The following is a 9,414-nucleotide window of genomic DNA, read 5'->3' as shown; positions in this document are numbered from 1 at the left end:
CCCATGGCAGCCCTGCAGCCAGTGTCCAGCCCCCTCACAGCGCTGGGAGGGACCATCAAGGTTGGCATCTGCTCCAGGAGCCCTCCTATCCTTGAATCTCCCAACCGCATCCTGCCAAGTGTCTTCTGGCCTCCAGTCAAGCACATCTAGCCCTGCGGGCCACCCAGCCTCGGACCCCTCTAACTGAAGAAAGCTCTTTTTCAGGTTAAGGGGAACCTATCTCCCTGAGGACTAAGGATACCCCAGACTCCCACCCCGTGGGTATGTGTCTGTTACGTTGCGGGGGCTGGGTGTGGATAGACCCCCTCCCAACAGTTTAATTTCTATACTTTTTTTCAATATAGGAAGCTCCCCCCAGCCTTTCTGTTGACAGCATCGCCTTACAGACCTGCTTCCTCCTCACTAGACCCTCGAGCTCCCAAGCCTTCCTGCAGAGGCTGCTGCCAGCAGATGACTCGGGAGAGCGAGTTGGTGCCTAACTCCGGGTCTTGGTATTTGCTTTTCCTCCACCTCAGACATGTTCTGAGTGCTGTTCCTATTCTGAGTGCCCAGGGCTCTCCCTTGCAGAAGCTCTGGCAGGAGAAAGCTGCCAGACCCCACCTTTGCCCATCACTCATCTCAGAGTTGGAGGCTGCTGAGAGTTTGGGTGAATCCGTACACACCTGTATAGAAGTCTGATTATGTGTCCTCAGTATGAACAAGGACAAAATGTTTATTTTACATGTTTTCCGGGGCACCTGGGTGGCTCAGTGGGTTAAGCCTCTGCCTTTGGCTCAGGTCATGATATCAGGGTCCTGGGATGGAGCCCCGATTGGGCTCTCTGCTCAGCGGGGAGCCTGCTTCTCCCTCTCTCTCTGCCTGCTGTTCTGCTTACTTGTGATCTCTCTCTGTCAAATAAATAAATAAAATCTTTTTTAAAAAATAAATGTTTTCAAATCAACCAGGCAAATAACTTTCCATCTCATTCTACCGATCAGGGAACTACACAGACCCAGTTAATGGTATATAGAAATGTTAGTCTGTCCCTTTGTCACCCTTTTGAGGAGTCCTAGGGCTGTGGGACAGAGAGCAACATGATCTTCTGTCATCCCCATCACATGTCTGCTTACCATAGCGATACTACCTACTGTGACCTGCAATTTAAATGCAATCCCTATCAAAATCCCATTGGCCTATTTCTGCAGAAATGAGAAAGTTGATCCTAAAATTCATGTAGAACTACAAGTGATCTCACATAGGCAAAACAATCTTGAAAAAGAACCAAGTTGGAAGACTCACACTTGGAGGTTTCAAAAATTACTTCGAAGGTATGGTAATCAAGACATGGTAGTGTTCACATAAGGGAGAGTGTTTCTTTAGGACATCAGAGTGTTCAAAAGTGACCTCATATACAAGGGAATTTAGAAAGCCGCATGCATGGCCCGGACAGCATGCACGCTCATCAAAGACCCGAGAAGATCCTGAGCTTTCCTTTCTGGCTGGCCTCTCGGCTTAGACCAAACTGGAAGTAAAGGCTAAGATAGAGTTAAAAGAGTTAAGCTGGCTCAGTGTTGGAGTCCCCGCACGGAGTCAATCTGGAAAGGGGGGAGAGATGGAGTTTTTGTTTGCTCGAGATCCTGGTATTCAAGGAAATCGCTGCCAAAATACTGACTGAACGGAGACTTCAAGTGACCACATGTGACAAGGATGACAGTCCTTGCAAAACTAGCTTGAGAAAGTGACCAAAAAGATGTCTGCAGCCTTTAGTAATAAAAAACAGCAAACCCTGGGGAAAGGGAGGAACTGGTTTCTAGTAACTATATTATATTCGAATGTCCAGTTTTCAACAAAAGCAAATCATAAAAAGAAACAGGATTCTGGTCCATTCAAAGGGCGTGGCTGGGGGGGTGACAATGACAGAAACCATCCATGAGGAAGTCCGGATACTCTTACTAGAGGAAGCTTTGAACCCACGGTCTTAATTATGCTCAGATCCTCGCAGGAAACCTGAGAGCTCATTCTGGCTCTGGCCTTGGTGCTGAAGCCAACGGCTCGCTCTGCCCCTAGCACTGACTAGGACTGGATCTGGTGTTGGAGCCGCTTCCATCTCGAGATGGCACTGGCTCTGGGTTGTAACTGGTGCTGGAGCTGGTCCAGGAACGGGCTGTACCCCAAATCTTGCTCTAGCCGACAGCTGACTCAAGCTCTGGCCCTCGTGGTAGAGCTGGGGCTGGAGCCGGGGCTCACTCTCTCTGGGCGGTGGCTCTCTTACTGGCTCTAGCTCTGGAGCTATGGTAGAGCGAGCACTGGATCTGGGCTGGGGCTGCCCCTAGCTCTGGAGCTGGTACTGGCGCTGGTTCTAGCTCTCCAGTCCGCTCTCACTGGAGGTCAACAGTTTGACACGGGGCCAAAGGCATCTCTAGCTCTGGATCTGGGGTTACAGCTGGCACTGGAGCTGGTTCTGGAAAAGGTGGACACGACATTCCAGGTCCAAGCCAGGCAGGTTGCCATGTACAAAGGCCACCAGCTGCTTCTGGCAGGGCAAGTCTGGAGGCTGGCAAGAATCCTCCAGATACTGGTCCAGCAGCCAGGAGTGCAGGATGGTGGGAAGAGCACTGAGGATAGGAAGGCCGGCAGCAGAGTCAGAACCCTGGCCTTTGCCCCCCACACTGCCTCCTACGGCACTTCTGCAGGGGGCTCTGCTCCTCTACCTGGCCTTGCGCATCCAGAGACCAGCCGCATCCCAAACCCACTCTGGCTTCCTGTCAGAATCAGGCCCGGTCATCAAGCAGGGGACTCAGTCATAGGGTGCTCTCAATAAGTGTCCAACCAAACACCCCCCTTCTTTAGGGAAGCCTGGCATATTCTTATGTCTCTGTCTCCTGCCATAAACTCCACGGGGTAGGGAGGGATTGTGCCTACTCCGTTCGTCACACAGCACTGGCACACAGTAGGTGCTCCATAAATGTCTAAGGGACAAGGGAACAAACGTAGTCTGTCCTACCCAGCCTTGTCTGGCCCTTGCGGCCCCTCATCCGGTAGCTTGTGCCCTGAGGTGCTGCCTTACTCTGCACACCGCGTCTCATCTCGTCCTCTCCCTGTCCCCGTGGTTCTGAAGGACGGGGCCACCACCAGCGCAGCATGCGCAGGGGCATGCGCAGCAGAGCATACAGGGGTGAGGTGCGATGCGGACTTGGAAGTAGGTTGCTCACCACGCCCCTTGTCCTGGGCCCCTGCACAGCCCGGGGCAGCGGGGGTGGGGGGTGGGGCGGCGAGCAGAGCTGGGAAGGGACTGTGGTGAGTCTGTGTCGGACGCTTCCTCACGATTACATTCAGGTTTTACCACCTCATCCCGAGGAAATACCAAACACAAATTCTGCTTACGCCATCAAGAAACTGGCCTGAAATCTTCAAAACTGTCAAAGTCACGGAAAGCAAGGAAAGCCAGGACGGTTCCCACCTGAAGGGAACCACAGAGACTTGGCAACTTAAATCCAATGTGTGGTGCTGGACTGGATCCACCACTTATAAAGGGCGTTGTTGGAAAATTCAGTGTTCTGGGGACTGGATGAAGTATTTTTTTTAAAGATTTTATTTATTTATTTGAGACAGAGAGAGAGAGAGCATGAGAGGAGAGAGGTCAGCGGGAGAAGCAGACTCCCCACCGAGCAGGGAGCGCGATTTGGGACTCGATCCAGGAACTCCAGGATCATGACCTGAGCTCTCAAATGTTTTAGGAAAAATATGCAAAAATATATATATCAAGAGAATAATAAGGCAATGTAGTAAAATGGCCATTTTATTATTTTTTCAATTTTATTTATTTTAAGTAATCTCTACACCCAGTATGGGGCTTGGACTCAACCCTAAGACCAAGAGTCTCTCGCTCCTCTGCACCAGCCAGGTGCCCTGTAAACTGTTCATTTTAAAATTTAAAAATCACATGAGGATTTTAAAACTCAGTTAAAAGCAAGTAACGACTAAAAGAGTAAGTCCTTCCCCACTGCCGCCCAACTACCTGACTATGGTACCAGATATACAGTCAGTGTGCCCCTGGGAGAACATGCATGTTTCCACCGTAACTGACCAGAAATAAAGACTGGGACAAAATATACTTCATGTTTTCATGGTCTCTCTGCCTAACCAAACATGTACCACGTATCACACCTAGAGATGAATAAACAACAACAGAAACAAGCCTGCTGCAGGACTGAACTAAGAAACCAGAAAGGGAAATCCCAGCTGAGAAGCTGAGAGCCAGAGCCACCATGGGGGCGTGGCGTCAGCAGGTGACAGGAGAGAACAACTTGCATTTTAGACGCCCGTGCAAGCGCAGGAGACCAGACCTGAGGTGAGGACTGGAACACTTAACAATCCAAGTATTCTCAAAGAAAAAGAGAGAAAAGCTTGTCACATCTTACAAAACACACAAGCAATATACCATGAGTCAGCAAATGCAACAAACAGAATTACAAGGAAAAATTGGCAGTGGAATGTTTATTTATTTATTTTCCCTCCCGCCCTGAGTGGAAGGTTTTTAATATATTTCTCTTCATAATCAAAACAGGGAAAAATAGCCATATATAGAATCCAAATAGGCCCACTAACAGCTATACAGACCACTGCATTCCGAAATTGGAAAAGATGGGCGCCTGGGTGGCTCAGTGGGTTAAGCCGCTGCCTTCAGCTCAGGTCATGATCTCAGGGTCCTGGGATCGAGTCCCACATCGGGCTCTCTGCTCAGCAGGGAGCCTGCTTCCTCATCTCTCTCTCTCTCTGCCTACTTGTGATCTCTCTCTGTCAAATAAATAAATAAAATCTTTTAAAAAAAAAAGAAAAAAAAACAAAATTGGAAAAGACATATTCTGTTTAGTCACACATGGAATATTTACAAAATTAGCCACATATTAATCTAAACCCAGTCTCAATATATACCAAAAGATCAAGAAGATGAAAATGATGATCTCTAATAACAATATAATAAAATTAGAAGTCAATAACGAGGATAACCTCTTCCCCCATGAAAATCCCATATGATTGGAAAATTTTTAAACACTTAAAATAATCAGAAGTGAAAAAAATAAGAAATGTAGTAAATACGTAAAACTGAGAACAGTAAAAGCTCCACAGTCTTCGGGGACGCAACTACAATAAAACTTGGATGTGTATGATTTGATTTTAAGTGTCTGTATTAGTAAAGAAGAAAGATTAGAAATGAATAAGGGTTCAACTCAAGAATTTCGCCAAATTCCCCCACTCCCCAAAAAAGGGGAGAAAAACATTTTTTATTTTATTTTTATTTTTTAATTTTTGAAAAGGTTTTATTTATTTATTTGACATATAGAGAAAGAGAGAGAGAGAGAAAGAGAGATCAGAAGTAGAGCAGCAGGCAGAGGACAGGAAGAAGAAGGCTCCCCGCTGATCAGGGAGGGGGGCCCCCTGCCCCCATGCAGGACTCAATCCCAGGACCCTGGGATCATGACCTGAGTCGAAGGCAGAGGCTTTAACCCACTGAGCCACCTAGGCCCCCCTGGGAAAAACATTTTTATTTTTTAATTTTTAATTTTTAAAAAAGATTTTTTGGGCGCCTGAGTGGCTCAGTGGGTTAAGCCTCTGCCTTCGGCTCAGGTCATGATCCCAGAGTCCTGGGATCGAGTCTGGCATCGGGCTCTGTTCTGCAGGGAGCCTGCTTCCTCCTCTTTCTCTCTGCCTGCCTCTCTGCCTACTTGTGATCTCTGTCTGTCAAATAAATAAATAAAATATTTTTTAAAAAAAGGATTTTTAAATGTATTTGACAGAGAGAGACACAAGGAGAGAGAGTGGGAGAGGAGGAAGCAGGCTTCCCGCTGAGCAGGGAGCCGAATGTGGGGCTGGATCCCAGGACCCTGGGATCATGACCTGAGCCGAAGGCAGAGGCTTAACCCACTGAGCCACTCAGGTGCCCGGAAAAACATTTTTAAATAAAAACAAAAACTTACCAGAAGTAGAAATAGAGTTTAATGCACACCATCTCGACAGCAGTAACTAAAGGGTTAATGGGACTCCCCTCAGCCACAATATTTTATCCAGACCTTTCTGTTTGCCTTTAAATTGTCCTGGCCTTCCAGCTTTGGAGGAGGCCGGAGCCTGGGGGAGTAAACCTTTGCCTTGCAGCAGACTCTGATGCTTGGGGTGATTGTCTTTGGGCCCACGGAAGAGGACAATCTCATTGTCTCTTTTGCTCTTCTCACCTTCCCCGTGAGGTGGTAAGGTCATGTTCCGACTGCAGATTTGAGGAGTGCACCAGCGTCCAGGAAGTCAAGAGGATAGCAGAGGTTGATCTTCAACTCAAGGGTCCTGGATCCACCTCCACGTTCTTCCATTTCTAGGTGACCCTCTGCTCCTGGGGGTGTCTCCCTGAGCGGTGGGCCTGGCTGGCCGACAGGAGTGTCCCCGCCTCGAAGAGGGCTGTGGGCTCTTGCTCCCCCTGCATGGAATCCTTGCATGGATGGCTCACAGGACATCACAGAAGACAGAAGTATGTGAGGAGGAGAACGCGGTGCTCTAATTTGAGGGCATGCTGTCCTCCAACGTTCTCCTCTATCTATCTACCCCTGTTCCGCTCAGCACTTGTCTTTTTTTTTTTTTAAGGTTTTATTTATTTATTTGACAGACAGAGATCACAAGCAGTCAGAGAGGCAGGTAGAGAGAGGAGGAAGCAGGCTCCCGGCTGAGCAGAGAGCCCAATGCGGGGCTCATTCCCAGGACCCTGGGATCATGACCTGAGCCGAAGGCAGAGGCTTAACCCACTGAGCCACCCAGGTGCCCTCAGCACTTGTCTAAATAGCTGGTTGCTTTTTAATGCACCCATCAGCCAAATTCCTGGATGGTCAACTCAGCTGCAAAGGTCTGTTGGCTGAGCCCAGATTTGTTTGTTTGTTTGTTTGTTTTTAAAGATTTTATTTATTTATTTGACAGAGAGAAATCACAAGTAGATGGAGAGGCAGACAGAGAGAGAGAGAGGAGGAAGCAGGCTCCCTGCTGAGCAGAGAGCCCGATGCGGGACTTGATCCCAGGGTCCTGAGATCATGACCTGAGCCGAAGGCAGCGGCTTAACCCACTGAGCCACCCAGGCGCCCCCCAGGTTTGGTTTTTAATCCTTTGTTTCTACTTCTGGGCAATCTACTGGTCTCTTCTCACCCAGGGCAGTGTGGAGGAAATAAAGCAAATTTTCCTCTTCTTCGCTCTCCCATATGGGTTCACCATGGTCACCCTGGTCAACCCACCTTTGTTCTCTGACCTCCTGAGCGCCAAGCGAGGCTGGGAGGTGGTGGTGATCAAGGCTCAAGGCTGTGGGCGCACAGATAGTTTTTGTCATTCCTGCAGCTCAGCAGGAGGCCAGCTTCTCACTCCCTGACTCCTTCCTATATCAGACTCCCTGAAGTCCAATGTAGGAGCAGAGCCTTGCAGGTAAAGCCGGGGTACCCTTGTTCAGAGGCGAGGTGTTCAGTGGGGAGGAGCCTGAGGCCCACTGAGAAGAGTTAGCATGGGAAGGGATTGATCTGAGTGAGAAGTTAGGGGAGCAGACCACTGCTGGGCCCGTTCAGCGGTGACAACCCAGAGACTTCATTGCTGCCTGAGTTGAGGAAAGAACAGAAGACCCAGTTTCAGCTCCCCAGGGTGGGGGCTTGGGTGCCTGGGTGATCTTAGGGAGATCGGAGACAGGGACATTCAGTAAGCAGAGCCCTGGGGCAAAGCAGGCGAAGGGGCAGCCCTGGCACTTGTTCTAACCCAAAGAAGCCATCTGTCGTTTTCCCTCGAAAAAACAAACCAGTTTATTTTTTTTTAAGTAAACCTAATTTTTTTGCAATAATTTTAGATTTATAGAAAAATCGTGAAGCTAGCACAGAGTTCCCATCAGCCCCTCACCAGGTTTCCCTATGATTAACATCTCCCACGAATATGGTACCTTTGCTACCATTGGTGACCTAGGTGTCACAGCCCTAGACCCCCAGGGGAGTCAGGGAGGAGAGGGCACTGTCCCTCTGGTGGGAGCAGGAGGAAGACTCCGAGATCCTGGTGAGCTGGGGGCGCAGGAGACAGGGGAGGTGGGATGGACCCATCCCCGTGGTCCCCTCTGATCTCCTGCCCTCCCTTGTCACCTCCCGCCACCAGGCAAACTGGTCATCTATCCATGCCTGGCCATGCTCAGCAGCTCCAAGCAGCTGGCAGTCTACATATCCTTGCCCCTGCCCTTCCATCACTCTCTTGCTTGTCCTGGCGTGTGCAGCCCTCTCTGGGAAGCCTGTTGGGCCTGGGAAGCGTGGAAAAAGCTCTCCTTCCAGGTGCCGAGTTCTGGGATCCATGGGGAGACGTCCTTGCCAGGGTGCAGGCAGCCCTGGAGATTTCCCTTTGTTTCTTTCCTGGCTGGCCAAGCCCTTCCTTTCCTGGCCCGTGTGTTCCCTTAGCAGTGTCCCCACCTCTCCCTTCACTGATTACCTGTGGGCTTGCTTGCCTGTCCCCCCGCAGAAAGCAGCGTGCCTCTTCCCAAGGTCAACCCCCGGGGTGGTTGTCATCTCCCAAGTCCCTCAGTGTCCAAGTCGTCCCTCAGATGTAACCGAGGGGGACAGATGTCAAAGTTGGCTGCCAGACTTGAGAAGTTTATGTTGGTGTGGCTACCTTCCTTCATGTGGCTCCTTGGCCAGTATCCTTGCTGCTTCCTCTCTGGAGGAAGGACACCAGAGGGGCAGATGTTATCATTTCCAGGAGAGTGACAGAGGTCAACACCTTTACTCAAGTCCCACAGACACGCTTTCATGGCCCCAGCCTCATGCCTCCAAGGCCTTAGGACACGTGCAATTTTGTGTTTTCCTTGTATGCTTACTTGAATTCTGCTATCTTTCCCTCCAAGTGAGATGCTTTGGGACTACTGTATCCCCAGTGCCTTGCCTCACTGCCTGGGACACAGTAGATGCTCAATCAGTGTTTCTAAATTATTGAAAGGACAAGTTAAAGGAAGAGCATTCATTCCTTCATTCAATAGTAGACTGTCAGGCCCTTTGATGGTTCCTGGGACTAATAGATGAATAAGATATGATCCCCACCTTGAAGAAATCAGTCTCGTGAGGAAGATGGACATGTAAATTACAAGCATCAGTATGATACACACGATGCATTAATGGTGGGATGTCGCTGGTGCTGGGGGAGAACAGAGGTTATAAACTCTCCCTGGAGGATCAGGAAGGCTCCAGGGAGGAGGGACTTGAGGGAGAATTGTCAGTGTGTCTCCTGGAGGGGTGCCCATGGGCAGGGTGGGGAAGAAGGGCAATGCTAAGCCAACAGGGACATCTGCGGGGACCTGACATGCTCAGGGAAGGCGCATGGGAGCATGTGCGGGCAGGACTTGAAGCCAGGTTCCTGGACCTGTCCTTTTACCGCATAGCACTTGGAGATGTC

The sequence above is a fragment of the Neovison vison genome, chromosome 13 (assembly GCF_020171115.1).
Source record: "Neovison vison isolate M4711 chromosome 13, ASM_NN_V1, whole genome shotgun sequence".
NCBI lineage: Eukaryota > Metazoa > Chordata > Mammalia > Carnivora > Mustelidae > Neogale > Neogale vison.
Note: the sequence above shows the minus strand (reverse complement) of the source record.